Source organism: Molothrus ater, chromosome 18 (genome assembly GCF_012460135.2).
Source record: "Molothrus ater isolate BHLD 08-10-18 breed brown headed cowbird chromosome 18, BPBGC_Mater_1.1, whole genome shotgun sequence".
NCBI classification, from domain to species: domain Eukaryota; kingdom Metazoa; phylum Chordata; class Aves; order Passeriformes; family Icteridae; genus Molothrus; species Molothrus ater.
The window spans coordinates 4,148,609-4,164,688 of NC_050495.2; the positions used below are offsets into that span (position 1 = coordinate 4,148,609).

Here is a 16,080-nt window from a genome sequence, read left to right on the forward strand (position 1 = left end):
TATTAACTAAAATTGAAGGTTGTTTTGCACCCAACCCAACCCAACTGTATTTCCAGGGGGCTTTTACAGAGTTTGCCAGTTAAGCGTTAATTTCCCCACTGTAAATGTGTTCCCTGACTGCAGTAAAGGAAGTTCCTAATCCCAAAAGCAGTTTTTAGACAAGTCTCCACATATTTTCAGGGATAAATCTAGTCTTGGATTGAACTTGTTTACTTTCAAGTCAGACAGGGTCCAGAAGATGTAAATAAAAATGCAAGCTCTCAAAATCCGGTGTTCCTGTGAAGTGGTTCCACATGTTCCCTAGCTTCCAGTTCTTTCTTCTAACTCCAAAATCACCCTAAAAAAAATTGTTTCCTAGGCAGAAAGGAGTAATGGAAACAAGTTAATGACTCCAATTAACTTGGTGTGTCTGTAGCATTTCTTGAGAAAAATTATTTTCAAGAATGCTGGAGTTGGAATAGAGGGAAAGGGAATTGGTGTGGAAAATTCCAGCACCTGGGAGAAGACACAGGCACAACTCTTGGAATAGGGATACGACCTACAGAGCCCTCACATCTGGGAAGGGCTTTTCCCATCATCCCAAACTTTTTCCCTCAGAGATGATGGAGCAGAAGAGGAGCCTCCATACAGCATCTTGCTTTTACATATGGGAAAAATATTTCTGCCCCAGTCTCTAGGGATAGCAAAAAAAAAAAAAAAAGGGAAAAAAAAAAAATAAGCAGAGTCCACCTCCTATCTCTCCTCCTAGAAGGTCCCCAAGCACATGGAGAGGCTGGGAAAAACTGCCCAGTCCGTGGAGCTCCTCACTCCAGTGCAATGTTCCAGAGTGAGAGACCGGGAATGTGGTTCTATCCCAAATCCCTGCTCCCAGGCTGTCTGCTGCAAACGTGATGAAAGCTCCCAGGGCTGTCTGTGACTGCAAAGGCTTCCAAGGGAAGAGCTGAGTGAGTGCTGATGGCTGTTTTGTAGTCTGGGAGGTGAAATAAAAAATTAACCACGACAAAAAGCAGGATAACTGCAGGGAAGCGCTCATCAGAGCCGGGAAATGCCACGGAATGTGTTTGAAGAGGAGGCAAATGTTCCAATTAACCAAACAGACAGCTCTGCAGTGAAACTCTCCACTTCTGCAGAGGTAAGGGAGAAGGAGCAGAGCATTTGTTTTGCACCAGAGCCCGTTTGGGAACTGGCACTGGTCACTTCCATGGTGGCTCAGCTGCTGGGACAGGGAGGCACCAGTGCCACTGGTGTCACCAGTGTGCCCAGTAAAGGCAGATTTGGGGTCAGTTGTGTGGTGGGAACACCTGTCCCAGGTGTGGGGTGGAGGCCACTGAACACCTTCATGCTCCATGGGCTCCATGGTCATTCCCAGCCATGGAGAACAGGTAGGGGTTCCCCACAGTACCTCTTCCATGCTGATATTTTAAAGAGAATTAAGAATATTTAAGGAAAAAAATAGGTTGTAAATGTAAAATTTTGGGAAGAACTGAGGTGTTTAAGATGTCAACAGAAAAGAGCTATATGGAAATTGTTAATGATTTCTGTCCTATTGCAGCTGAACTTGGGCTCCCTCCCTATTTCCATCAGTTACTGGAATTGTGTAATGAACTTTCTGCCAACTGTTTCCCTCAGAGCACAAATCTAAGGCCTGTTCCACGCTGGACACACCCAGGAACACCAGAGTGTGATGGGAAGTCATGAACCAGGAGCTGCTCTCCAGCCCCAGCCAGCAGGTGAGAGCACAAAACAAAACCATGGAATGGTTTGGGTTGGAAGGGACCTTAAAACCCATCCAGTTCCACCCCCTGCCATGGGCAGGGACACCTTGCACTACTCCTGTCCAGCCTGGCCTTGGACACTTCCAGCACAACCCCAGCCTCACCAAATCATGCACAAAGAAAAGTTGAATTTCAACTCCAAGATGCCCAAATGACTAGAAATGCTGAAGTCTCAAGGTTCAGATAAGACACATGATAAAAAATGCAGTTCCACACCCAGTTACTGATTTGTGTCGACTCATTCCGAGCCCTCTCATACAATTCCATCCCCAGGGCTCCTCCCAGAGCTGGGAAGGCTCAGCAGAACCTCTGAGGCCATGGCCAGGTCTGGCAGTGAGCACCATGCAAGAGCAGCATCTCCCCCATCTCCCCAGCATTGCAGGTGACCCCAGGCCACCCCCAGGACATTGGGAATGTTCTCCCAAGCCCAGAGTGACACCTCAGCCCTTTGCCACCCCTAGCAGCAAACCCTTCTCATCATCTGCCTGCACAACTCATCCAGGAGCAGGGAAAAGGCTCCTGCTCTGTGCAGGGTGGATTTCCAGGAGTGTTCACCCCCTGGCAGCATTCCCACCCTGCTGTGAATCCAGATTAAAATCAGATTGCTGGGAAGGAGGTAAAGTGAAGGTTTGAACTTGTCGTGCTGAGCCAGCACAGCAAATTGCCTGGAATCACATCCCACAGAGCCAGGGGGCTGGGAATGGGCCTGCTCCAGTGCTGGCAGTTCAGGTGTGATGGTTACAAAGGATTATTTGTATCACTTGGATAATTGTATCACTTCTTCACTTGATCAATACCAGAACAGCAGGAAAAAATATTAAATTTCAAATATCAGATGCTGGGGATCTGTCACCCCTTCCAATTTCCCAGCAGAGAAACTCTTTACCCCACGGTGAAATCCTAGTATTTGATTTCCCTCATTTTCACCCTCTGATGCAAAGGGTGATCATTTGATTTTCTATAAATTACCTTTTAAAAATGCAGAGAGTTCAGATGCCTCCAAAAATATCCTTATTTGTTCCAAAGGGATCTGTTGGAACACACCTTCCCTGCCCTCTTCCCCACCTACAGCTCGTCATCCTTAGCAGGAACTCTCTGATCAACACATGGTGAGCAGCCTCCAAGTGCTCATTTCCATAGCAAAGGGAGCGATTCTTGGCGTTGGATCAGAGCCATTTTGATCTGGCAGCTCTCCAAGGAGAAGGAGGGGGGAATGTGCTGCTTGTGGTAGGGAAGGAGCAGCGACTGTGGCTCTTTCAGCTCACCAGGGAGAGCAGGTGAAAAACCCAACAGGGGGAAGGGGAGCTGAGCACCCCAAAAAGAGTCCTAGCCCTGCCACAGGCTGTCCCAAAATGGGAAGAGTGTTTTGTTTCCTTTTTGCTTCTCAATCCTGCCATGCAGAGGATGCCCTCCCTTCTCCTCTTCCTCCTCATCCATCTCCAAGAAAATCCACAGCTCAGTTTGGTTCCTGCAAATTCTCTCAGCAGAGTCACGGGCAGGAGCTCCAGGCTTGGCCAATTCATGGGATGGTTTGGAAGGAACCTGAAAGGTCATCCCATTCCACCCCTGCCATGGGCAGGGACACATCCCAGCCTGGCCTTGGGCACTTCCAGGGGGATCACAGCTTCTCCAGGAAACCTGAGCCAGGGCCTCAGCACCTTCACAGTCAGCAATTTCTTCCCAGTATCCCATCTAAATCTACCCTCTCTTGTTTTAAAGCCATTCCCCCTTGTCCTGTTATTCCATCCTTTATCCCAAGTCCCTCTCCAGCTCTCCTGGAGCCCCTTTAGGCACTGGAAGGGGCTCTAAGGTGTCCCTGGAACCTTCCCTTCTCCAGGTGAACACCCCCAGCCTGGCTCCAGAGCGCAGGGGCTCCAGCCCTCAGAGCACCTCTGGGACCTCCTCTGGACCTGCTCTAACAGGTCCGTGTCTTTTTTGTGCCACTTTTAGGATTATCAAGTGAGACACCAACACCTGAGATGATTCACCCTAAGGAAAGGCTGATTCAGCCTCTATCACACTTGCAGAAGGATGACCTGGGTGGTTCAGGGAACCTTGGGAAGTGACTGTGGAAATACCCAAATGGGTAAGGAAATGTATCTATGGCTAACGGGGCTGTGCTGGGGATTTTCTCTTAGGAAGTGGACTTGGAACATGAGCATTAAGAAAAGGAGTTAATTAGATCATTATCTATGCTGTTAAAACCTTGGCTAAGGAACTCCCTACCCACTTGCTAGACAGAATATATTTTTGGGGGGTAAAGTGCAAAATTAGAGGATTTAAAACCTCCTGACTGGGAGCTGAAAGGCCTTTAAATTTTGCCAGAGTTACAACCCTCAGCAAAATTAAAACAGAAGCTTTGGACACCCTGCAAAGGCCTCCACAATAGAAGTGCTGACAGATCTACAGCTGCTGAGCTCCTGGATCCCGCTCGGCCACACACGGCATCTTGGTGGGGACAGAGCAAACCTCTTATTTATTCCCTCCCTGAGTGAATTCCAGCTGAATTTTACCAAAACTTGGGGTTCATCTGCCAAGTGTGTGCCCTCTGAAGAGCCCAGCCCTTGTGGCAGCTTTTGAAAGGAGCCTGGATGCTGCTGGCCATGCTCACACAGGGACACTTTTCATCCCACTCCTTTCTGATCTCCCATCACGATGTGTCACAAGAGCTACCATGAGTTTGCCCATTTTCCTGTTTATAAAGGATTTATCTGTCTCAAGAATCCAACAGATGGATTTCTGTGGCTTCGGAGGGTTTGCAGCCTGCTTATGCAAGAGGAAATGCATCCTGCTAGGGAACACTTACAGGAAAACCCCCCACTAATGGCAAAATCCTGCTCAGCCCATGTGATTGTGATCCCTTCTGGATGGGGAGGCATTGGAATAAAAGGCCAGTTGAAGTCAGACAGCCAGAGGCTACTGTTAAGGGGGGTGAGGAGATACAAATCCAGTGGATAGGGAGAGCAGCATTTATAAAAGGTTGGTATTTGGGAGTAGAAAGGCTCTTCCTTAAGTGGAAAAAGTCAAGTTGCAGCTGTTGATGGTGAATTCCCAAACTCCCAGCCTGAGCCTTGCTGAGGAACTTTGGAATAAAGGTCCAGTCTTAATTGTTAAAAAATGAGAAGCAGATTAAGAAAATTAAAAAAATTAAGAGGTCAATGGTTGGCCTTGATGATCTTAAAGGTGTTTTCCAATAATTTCATGGTTTTACAGGCAGTGCACCAGCAGCAGTTATGAATGATGTTATGGGATGGATGGGGTGCTGGGGTCAGCAGGGACAGGGCATGGCCCCACTGGTGAACCTGCAACATGGGACAGCCCAGAGGATTCCCAAATACCAACTGTCAGGCCTCAGTGGCCTCATCAGCAAAACCTCACCAGCAAACCAGCTCTGTGCTCAGCGCTGGTTTTACAAAAAAATCTAGGAAGTGTGTTATATCCTAACCCCAAACCAGGCCATGGATGTCCCAAGCTGGCCCTGGCATGGAGAGAACACCCTCTGGGAGCAGGGCTGAGCCACACCTGCAGAGCAGTTGGCCATCATGGAGATAAGCACCAGAGAGAAGCCCACAAGGAATCTGCTAATTCCTTCCTCGGAGTACTTTGAACATCCTATGGAAGATGAAGTACAGAGCCACACTGGAAGGGAGGGCAGAGGCATTCAGGAGGTTTGAGGCCATGGAAACACCTCCATCCCCTCGTGCTCCTCACAGCAAGGATGGCTCCACCACTGTGGGCCCAAGGAAGCAGGGACTGAGCCAAGAGCTGCACCCACTGAGAACAGGCACAGAGACCTCCAGGTTATTTCCTAATCCCTCCTTTCTGGCATTTTTTTCACTCCAGAGCCTTGGTTGTGCAAGCTCTGGGGTTCTCAGTGACCCAGGGCCATGCCCAGCCACAGGGACAGGGACACACAGTGCCCTGGGCTCAGTCCAGCTGCCCACCTATTCCAGGGAAATCCTACCACCACTGTCGCCAGCAAGGCTGGAGGAGGAATCCGTGTAATAAAATCCCAGAAAGGTTTGGGTTGGAAGGGGCACTGAAGCTCACCCAGTTCCACCCCCTAGCATGGGCAGGGACACCTTCCACCATCCCTGGAAATGTCCAATGGCAGGTTCCACAAGCCCTGTCCAACCTGGCATTGGACATTTCCAGGGATGGAGCAGCCACAGCTTCTCTGGGCAGCCTGGGCCTCACCACCCTCACAGGGAACAATTTCTCCTAATATCTCCTCTAAACCTTCCTTTGGTTCAGTTTGAACCCATTCCCTGTTGTCCTGTCACCCCATGCTCTTGGAAAATTTCATCTCCCTCTACAAGAATCCATGGAACCCAAGAACTCAGTCTCGTGATTCGAAGTCTTGCAAGACTTGGGCAAAGAAGGAAGTGGGGGGAAGCAATGTCACATGGCTAGAAAAAGTTCAGCTCACCCCACGACTTCACATGAAAGCTCAGCAGAAAAAGGGAACAGAGCAAATGCCTTGATGCAGTTTCTGTGCTTTTAAACACAATTCTGTTCCCTCTGTGTATCCCTTTTCCAATCAATCCATATCCAGTCCATTGCTGACAGAACTGTTGTTTTCAGCTGTTCAGAGTTATTTAAAACAAAGGTGAACACTACTACAGATGGTCACAATTCCAAAACACATCATATTTGTGTGCAGATTATTTTCAGCCTTTGGTTACTTGAGCCTAGGTTGAGCAAGACCCTGCCATCTGATTTCACTTCATTTTAAAGACAAAAAGCTGGAATATGAACTTAATACTGAAATTTCCAGCTGTTCTACCACTGGCAAGATTCTATTTTGGGATGGGAACCTAAACCACAAACTACCAGGGAATTTGATTATATCTCAACTGGGAAGCCCAGCACATTCAAAAATGTAACACAACCCAAACTTTGGATACTGCTGAAATTTCTGTTCTGGACGAAGTGCAAGGTGTTGGCTGCAACCTGTGAAACACTTGATACAACTCTGGATTTCAGAGCTGTAACCTGAAATGATCATATGAAAACCTTCAGAATATGAAGAACTCTTGAGTCAGAAGTGCCTGTAGAGCTCAAATCTCCCAGGATCACCAAGGCCTCGTTATTTCCTGAGGGTTTACCTGTGTGTGCTCATCTCACATCTCCCCCCTGGGGCTATTTTCACTTCAAGATTTCCAGGGATATAGAATTCATCTTCTTGGGGAATCACCTGCTTGTGGAAGGTGTCCCTGTCTGTGGCAGGGAGGTGGAATGAGATGAGCTTGAAGCTCCCTTGTAAGCCAAACCCTTCTGGGATGATCTTACCACTCCCACACTCTGTCACTGTATCTCCACATCCAGCATTACATCATTGACCATAATTTGCAGTGACAAAAGGACGCTGCAGTTAAAGTCATTACCCTGAACTGAGAGCGTTGTCTGGCTTCATTTAATCTGTGTCATCTACCAGAAAGGCAGAGCAATGAATGCACACAAAAATCATTACACAAAATAATTCAGCAGGAGCCATAGAGTGATGGGGAACCAGCAAAGGGAGACACCAGCAGGAATGGGAGTTCTGCTGCACTCCAAACAACCTCTTCTTTTGCGTTTATATCTTTTAGAGCATCCAGCATCTTTAGAGCTGGCACCACAGAGGTGGTGGGGGATGTTACCACAGGCTGGACAAAAAAGGGAGTTAAAATGAAAAGAGGAGAGCAAAGTGGAGCTAAAAAGAAAGGATTAAAACTAAGGACAAAACCTCATCAAGGCAAGTAGCATACAAAGTACAGGGCTAAGAGAGCAGGGATTGAACATTCCAGGTGCCTCTGCGCATTCATGGAAGGTGTCCCTGCCCATGGCAGGCGGGGAAGGAGAATGAGCTTTAAGGTCCCTTCCAACCCAAACCATTCTGGGATTCTGTGATCTCTGCATTTCAGCTTCCACTTGTGCTGCCAGCAGAGACAGTTGCACAGTGGTTGGACACCACAGAAGCTTTTTGCTGGACAAGGAAAGGGAAGCCTCCCACACACTCCCACCTCCGACACCGCCGTTCCAGCAGCCGACCACAGAAGGTCGTGGCCTTTCGCATCATCCCCTGCAAAAATCCTTCCTTTTCTTTTCCACTGGAATAAACACCAGAGAAGCTTCTTGTATCTCATCCACTGCCAAGAGACAGAGCAACATCCTGAACAACAGCTCTGGGAGCTGCAGCCAGAGACACAGAGCAGCCCCAGGGATGCTCCTGACACCCATGGGGAGCAGGGAAGAACAGGGCTCCAGACCACGCTGTGATCCCAAGGGAAACACAAGCAGGAGTGCAAGGCTCTCCCAGGATTCCAGCAAAGGGAATCCAGTGATAAAATGCTTCTCCCCAGCACTGACCTAGTTCTGTTATCAGAGCTAACAGGGAAGTAGCAATCTGGTCAGAGCTGCTGCCCCAGCCCGCTGGATTCCTCTCTCACTCAAAGGTTACATGCCAACGTTTTCCAGACCATATTCCTGAGATACATTGGAGGCTTTTCTTTCTTTCGGGCAAAGGTTGGTGGCTATGAACAGAAAAAGAGCTGTCTCCCAGCGCAGCTTCATGAAATTCTCACCAAATCAGCACCAGATCCCAGCATTCCCAATCAACCAAGCAAGCGCCTTTTTCTAACAGAAAAGATGTTGTCCCTTGTCCAAAGTCCCTCTCCAGCTCTCCTGGAACCCCTTTAGGCACTGGAAGGGGCTCTAAGGTCTCCCTGGAGCCTTTTCTTGTCCAGATGAACAACCCCAGCTCTCCCAGCCTGGCTCCATGGCAGAGGGCCTCCAGCCCAATCCCCAAAGGAATAGATAAGCTGTTTTTTATTCCTCAATTGCAACATCCCTTGGCATCCATAGGAAAAAATTCTAAACATTAAAGGTGTTTTAAGAGATAGACAGTCTCACAGATAAAAGGTTGCAGGTCCCAGTTCTCCTAGAGCACTGCACCATCAGGGAACCAGGACCTGCAGAACCCGCTGCTCCAAACACCAAATTAACAAAATTCCTCCCAACTCCAGAATAAGGCAGAAACAACAGATCAGCACAACCAAGGCTCCCAAAGAGCCTGGCCAAGAGTGAGTCAGACTGACCAAGAGAGGAGCAGCGTTCTCCACATGACCTGGCCTGACCACAGCGGCTCCGAGCTCTGCTGGACCGAGCTCAGCTCCAGCCCTGCTGGGAGAAGCCAGAGCTGCCTTGGGGAATGTGAGCTGGGAGCAGCAGGATGACCAAGTGCACTGGATAACACCACATCTCCTGCTGTAACAGCAAACAGGATGGGCTGGAGTCCTGGAGAACATCTCAGGAAGACTGGAGGTACAGCACAGAGCAGCGTGGTCCATCACACTGGAATCTCCAGGGGACACAGTCTGCTCCAAAAAGTGACAGGGAGGCTTGGCTGGCACATCCTGAGTAACACTTCTCAACAACACCCACCCAACAGGTGAGGCCCCACACTGAGCTGCTTTTAATGTTCTCAAAATAACCCAAACAACAGTGAATTGTCAAAGACAAGACAACATCCTCACCCCAAGGACGTGGGAGGTTTGGGCTGGACAATGCCAACATCTCAGATTTTAATGCAGTACAAACAAGCTGCAAAATGAATCTCAGTGCTCCCAGTTGGAACTGGCGTGTGTTTCTCCACATTTCCATTTGCTGTCCTGCCAGCTCTTCTGGCCAAGCAGCCTATAATTCCAAGAGCACCATTGTCATTCCGTCCTGTTTCCGTAACGTGCAATTTGAAATCAGGGCCGGGGGAGGGAGGACGGGGCTGGAGGAGGCTGAAACTCAAATCCAGATAGTTCAATCTGCTCACTTGATTTTAAATCCCTGTCTCATGGTGCCAATTACAGCCCCCCCAAACATCTGCTTTAGCAGAGGCTTCCAAGTTCAAACACATTTCCTCTGTCCTACAGATGTTCTTTCTCACTGACCTGTCATGGGATGACAATGAGGGGGCACAACCCTATGAGGGTGACACAAAGCACCTTTCTCACTTTTCTGGGCAGACAAGAAACCAAAAATTAACTTAGAGAGGTGGATTTAGTCTATTAAGGAGCTTTAATAAACATTCTAGGCCGTCAAGACAGATTTCAGATTCCTACCCATGTCCTTGACACCTCCACGGCCCCACATCCACCTCTGAGCTTCCCTGACAGGAGAATCACACCCACCCCAGCACTGGGCAAAGGCTGATTCCTTGGGGAATTCTTGGACCTTCAGCTGGCTGCTCTCAGCTGGAGAACTGGTTTCCAGAGAAGAATTACAGCCTGTGCCTTGATGACCTTTAAGCTTTACTTACCTGTTGGTTTGACAGTCACGTTGCTGCACGTGCAGCCCACACTCCCAGTCCTTTGGGAATCCCTGTGGCATTTCCAGCAGCTCCAGAGGAGCCCAGCCAAAACAACACAATTACACCCAGATAAGCCCAGCTGGTTTTTATGGGAGCTTGCAGAGCACTTAAGAATACTTTGAGTAGAGCAGAAGATGGATGTGGCAAAGCAGGGATACAAAGAACAAAAAGATAACCCTTACCCCCAAAGAAACATCAGGGAGCCAAGGGAAAAAACAGAGATAACCCCAGGGTAGCCTGACCCTAACCAGGGGCACCCACCTTAAACAGCAGCACCTTAAAACACCACACAGAACAAATAGTTCCAGAAAGGAGCAATTTTCCTGGCAGTGGCCAGGAAAAAGATGCTGGAAGCACAGCAACACTGAGCTAGAAGAGTTTTGTGCCCACCCTTCAGGCTGTGCTAAAGCAGAATATATTGCAGAGGAATGTCTGGCAACTTGTGTTTGCCTAAGTTGGCTCAGGATTCTCTCCTGCCTTGCAAATTGATCTCAGCAGATCCAAAAATTCAAATAACTTTAAAAAGTATCACTGAAAACTTAAAAAAAAAAATGCAATACACCTCCTGTTGTGAATGAGACAGCTCTGGGGCCTCCAGCCTCCAAGATATGGTATCATTATATAAGTACTGCAGAAGGGAACTAAGAAATTTAAAGTGTAACAATGGTCATTTTTCCACATGTACCCATCCCACTATGGGTGCTGGGGCAAATACCTGAAGCATGTGTAAAACAACAACTCCACTTAGTAGTACATGCTACAAGTAGTACATGCTAAAAGTATTCCCAGCCTAGGACCTGCCAGACCCTGAGTAAAACGTGTCACTTCCCATTCCCAGCTTGGAAGGAAGGATAGCAATCTGTTTCACACAGGTATGATGAAAAATGCCAGGCAAATGCCAAGCAGACACCCTGAGTCAGCTGGGGGATCCAGATTCCAGCAGGAAGCAACAAAGCATGAGGGATTTTTAAGTATTTCAAGTGAAAAGGGGAGGAAAAAAAGTGACTCCAGGAGGTAATTCCAGGCCTGAGCAGGTGCCTGATGACAATCTTCCCTATCAAGCCATGCTCTGCCCAGCATGGCCAGTTTGCCCAGTTCCCAAGGGACACGCTGCTTCCCAAGGATTGAATTTGTTACTGCCTGCTAATCCCTGGAGCTGCTAATTACACCCATTATCAGTTTGTCCAGCATCCAGCTCTGGCACACTGTAAAATGTCAAGTCCCCATCAGGTTTACAGACTGGTTTGGGTTAGCAGGGACCTTAAAGCCCAACCCATTCCAGCTGCTGCCATGCAAGGACACCTTCCATGCTCCTAGGTTGTTCCAAACCCCATCCAACCTGGCCCTGGAGACTTCCAGGGATGGGGCTGGTCTGGGCACCCCATGCCAGGGCCTTGCCACCCTCACAGGCAAGAATTTCTTCCTTAAATTGAAGTCAAATTTCCCCTTTTTCAGTTGGAGTCCATTGCTCCTTGTTCTGTCACAACAGTTCCAGATGAAGGAATGCTTAGGAATAGGATGATGCAAAATGTGCTGCTTTAATACTGCAGATTTTATGTTTATTTGGGAGAAACAATGGATTTTCAAGGGCTCCGGAACACGGTCTCCATGGCAACTATATGCAGAACCAGGGGGGAGGGAGGGGAAGTTCCCATATTTCCAAATACTCAGAACTGAACTCCATTTTCCAGGGATTACTTAAACCAGCAATTGCAGGTGCAATGCACTGCCCAGGTTCATACAGGGATGCAAACAAGGAATGGTTTCAGGCACAACATTCCCACGGAGTTTTAGGAAATCCTGCTCAGACACCATATGTGCTAAAAATGCAGAAATGTGCCTTAATGTTCAGCTCAGAAGAATTATTACCTATGTGCTTGTTCCTACATAGATGGCAGCCGAAATCTGGAAAACCACAGGGAAAGCCTGGTCCTTCCTAAGGGGAACATTTGGCCTCAAGCACAGCTCAGCAACACCCCAAGGAGAGCTGTGAGCTCATCTCAGCATCAGGCTGAGCTTTAATCACTTTAAGTCAGATCCCACCACTGGTTTATTTCCATTGCTCTTTCAAATTCAATTATTAAAAAAGGAAAACAAGACAAACCTAATTATGCTGGGCTGAGAGGCCCGGCTCAACGTCAGAGTCACTGCAACTTCTCCCACCAAGAGCCAGACCTCAAACATCACCACAGGCTCAGCAAAAAGCAGATTAGAGATCACTTATTGTTATCACCAACAAAGCCAGGGGTGTTGAAGAAGCAAAGTGGTCATGCTGAAGAAATTGTCCTTTCCCTAGGGCAGTGATTCTGCCTTGATTCTCTCTCCAAACGATCAGCACAGAGGATAAATTGTCCAAAAGGCCACATTTTGTCACTTTCAGACCAAGGAGATCTCTTCTATCCACCATGGGCACATCAGAGACCTTCAAACCCCACAGGTTTTCCCCTCTGGAGGGAGCAGCAGTTGCTATTTTCAACATTTCTCTGCCAATTTCCTGACCTACAGAGCAGGATTTTGAAGCTTTCAGGATGTTCCATCACAAAATCCTCTTCCATTTGAGGAGCACTTTGTGACTCCTTAGGAAGGTGTTTGCTCCAAGGGATTCCTCCTGTCTTACTGGCATCAGGAATTTCATGGGAGGGGAATAAAGTTAAATTATCCACTTGCCACACCAACAGCCACCTTCTACTTCCCAGCTACATCATTATCTCCAGCCATTAATCCTGATTGGATTTATATTCCCTACACAACCCCATGAACACAACTAATGGCTGGTATATTCCATTAGGATCCTCTCCAGACAATTTGTTCCTCCAAGGACAAGCCCTGCAAAGCTGCCAGAGGAACCTGGGAGCAGCTGAGCAGTTCTGTGTCACGCTGGTATTTCACATGCCTATGTGTGGTTTGAGATGAGAAAAGCCACAAAAAGTCATGTACTGAACAATTATAACCTCAAAAAGAAACAAATAATCCTTTTTTTTTTTTTTTTTTGCACAGTTACTCACAGGAGGAAAAGCAGAACAAAGCAATCCCATTAACAGATAAAAAGAAAGGGCCCAGTAAACAATTCCCAACCATACTGGTGGAGCCAACACATCCAGAAAAATGAACTTTCACTGCTGCTTTCCTGAGTCACTCAGCTAAGCCCAAAACCTTTTTCTGCTTCATTTTAACTTGGTGTTCATGACCACCAGCAACTGTGCAGAATGTGACAAAAACTCAGCAGTTCCCATCTCGTCAGCCACGAGCCACCAGCAGCCTGACTCTTCACACATGGCTCCAGGAGCTGCCCAAAATGAAGCTCTAAGCAGTTTCTAATCATACCAATTTCAGAGTTACCCACCAGAATATGCCAGCCCAAAAATACTAAGTGGGGGAGACTACAGGGAGCAAGCTAGAGGAGAACACAGACATTTAATTCTTGTTCCTATGCCCTGCAAAGGCTTAAACTGGGGCACTGCAAATCCTCAGTGAGTTTCTGTTCCAACACATCCTCGGAGAAGGGCTGAGATTATCACAAAAACCTCAGTAAAACAAAATCAAAACAAACAAACCCAGACTTTAAAAGTCAAGTGAAAATGTGCCTGTGAGCTTGCCCAAGAGGACATTCCTGGCCCTGGGAGTGGTGCACTGATGACCTCACCGAGCTGCAGACTCAGGCCAGGAAGTGTTTTGCTCGTGTCTTCAGAATAGGAAGCTGGCATCCCAGGGATATTCCTGGGAAATGATTACCAAATGAAAACCAGGAGCAGAAATTCCCTCCCCATCACAACACAACATTTTGGTTTAACGAGCCATTTAAGTCAAATGTTGGACGTGGCCAGCACGGTGTCACCGAGGGCAGAGCTCGGCACCCTGTGCTGCATCACCCAGAGAAAAGCTGATATTTCCCCCTTCTGCACATTCCTCCTCATTGCCATTAAACTGAATCCCTGCCTTTCGCTTGGAGTGAGTCCCAGAAGTGACAGATGCAATAAGCATGAAGATTTCACTTGAAAAAATCCAATGATGTTTGAAAAGACAGCTCAGGAGAAGACAGAGCAATGCCAACAGAGAGCACAAATGCTGATTAAAGCAATCTGGATAAAAGGCTACAAGTGACCATTGAAAAATTACTATTATGAAGTGCTGCACTGAAACAAACACCAAGCAAATGCTGCCTGACGTGTCCCCACGTATGTCAGGTCTTACTGGGGCTACTGAAAACACAGAAAAACACATAGACCCAAAATAAACACGCATTGCCACAAAAGTATTTGATCTTCTACCTTTGTGTACACAGTCCTTAGCAAACACCACTATTAGCTGCAATAAAACCTTCCTGCAAGCACAGAGCCATCTGGATTTTTCCCTCCCCTCCTCGAGCAGAAAAGATGATTCAATGCTGGTTATTCAAATGAAAATGGAATAAACCCTCTCCTGCCTCCCGCACACGACACCCGCTGCTTTCCCCACATCCAAACACGCTGCTCCCAGGACGTGCTGTGCCAGTTCACACCATTTTCCCACACTCCAGAGCTTCCCTCGTGCCTGCCACCGAGGCACACACAGAGGGAGAGGATGGCACCAGGTAATTTAGGAACAGCCTGGCCTAAAATTAAAACAAAATCAGGAAATTCAGCAGCGGACTGAAAAATCAACTGCAGCCTGGTGTGCTCAGAACATCCCCCTCTGATTTTGCCACCGTCCTTGGTCTTGCTCCAGGAATCCCCACGCACATCTGCACGAACAGACGTGCTCAGACCAACTCCAGCTGCTAAAAAAACCCCAACCCTAACGCATCTCACTTATCTTCAACAATAAAACTGCTTCCATCGGGTTCACTTTTGTTTCCTGGCACCTTTCGCTGCCTTTTTTTATTTTCTGCTTTTTTCAGACCTGTCTCCTGTGCAATCAGTCAGTTAAGGCATCACAATGTCCTACAGCTGAAGCTCTCTCTGTGTGGTGGTGTCAGACACCTGCCCATGTGTCCAAGATCTTCCCTCGTGCTGTGAACGGAATCAATGGGAATTTGATAAAGCACAGGTATGGAGCAGCATTTAAATTCCAACCTATGGCATATCTCTGTTAAACAACGTGGCTTCCTGCATAGGAAAACAAAGCCCAGGGACATCTGCCCACAGCAAAGGGATAGGAGGAGATGGTCCTTAGGGTCCTTTCCAACCCAAACCATTCTGGGATGCCCTGGTGATTCAATGACATGTCACACAGCCCAGGAGGAGTCCACACATCTGCACAGCCTCCAAAGAGCCCCTAATAACAGCGTGACAAGGACCTGCTCTACAGGAGCCTCCGAAAAAATAACCCCAAACTAAATCCCCATCAGGGCGCTCATCTTTTGTCCTCTGCCATGGAGCACGGCGGGGACGGGCGCTCCGGGGGCGGCACACGCCGGTGGCACCGAGCGGCTGCCGCATCGCCGGGCGGAAAAGAAGGAAGGAAAAAAAAAAAAAAAAAAAAAAGGGAAAACGTGCCGAACAAAAGCCCCCCCAGCGCTGTCCTCGCCGCGGCATCAGGTGCGCGGCGGGAGCGCCCGGCGCCGCCGCCCCGCCCCGGGCTTGCCCTGCTCGGCGGCCCCGGCCGGATGCGGATGCGGCGGCGACCCCGCGCCGCTGCCTAATAAGGAGGGAGCGGGGAGCGGCCGGGGCCGAGGCGGTGCGGGGAAGGCGCTGCCGCCGCGGGCCCCGCGCTGACAGCGGCCGCCGCCTCACGGAGGGCTCGGCGGCCCCGCGCGGGAAGGGCCCGCCCGGCCAGACCCCCGCCCTGCCCGGCTCCCTCCCGCGGGCACCGCGCCGCCCGCCCTGCCGCAGCGCCGCTGGCCGGTGCTGCTCAGTTCTCCCCGCTCGCCCTCACCGCCCCCGAGCCGCACCGCGATCCCGAGCCGCCTCCCGCGTCCGCTCCTCAGCCCGGCGGAGCCGCCGCCTCCGCCTCCTCCTCCGCCCGCCGCCGCCGCCCGACTGA

The 16,080-nt window shown here is 49.0% G+C and overlaps 1 protein-coding gene across 1 annotated transcript in view; it reads right to left on the reverse strand.

Moving 5' to 3' along the window:
- The window catches only part of CORO1C (coronin 1C), a 39,986-nt gene extending 23,906 nt beyond the window's left edge, over positions 1 to 16,080 (reverse strand). Inside the window, exon 1 of the mRNA XM_036392970.2 lies at positions 15,989 to 16,080. The gene's annotated coding sequence lies outside the window, so the exon portion shown is untranslated. The remainder of the gene's footprint in view (positions 1 to 15,988) is intronic.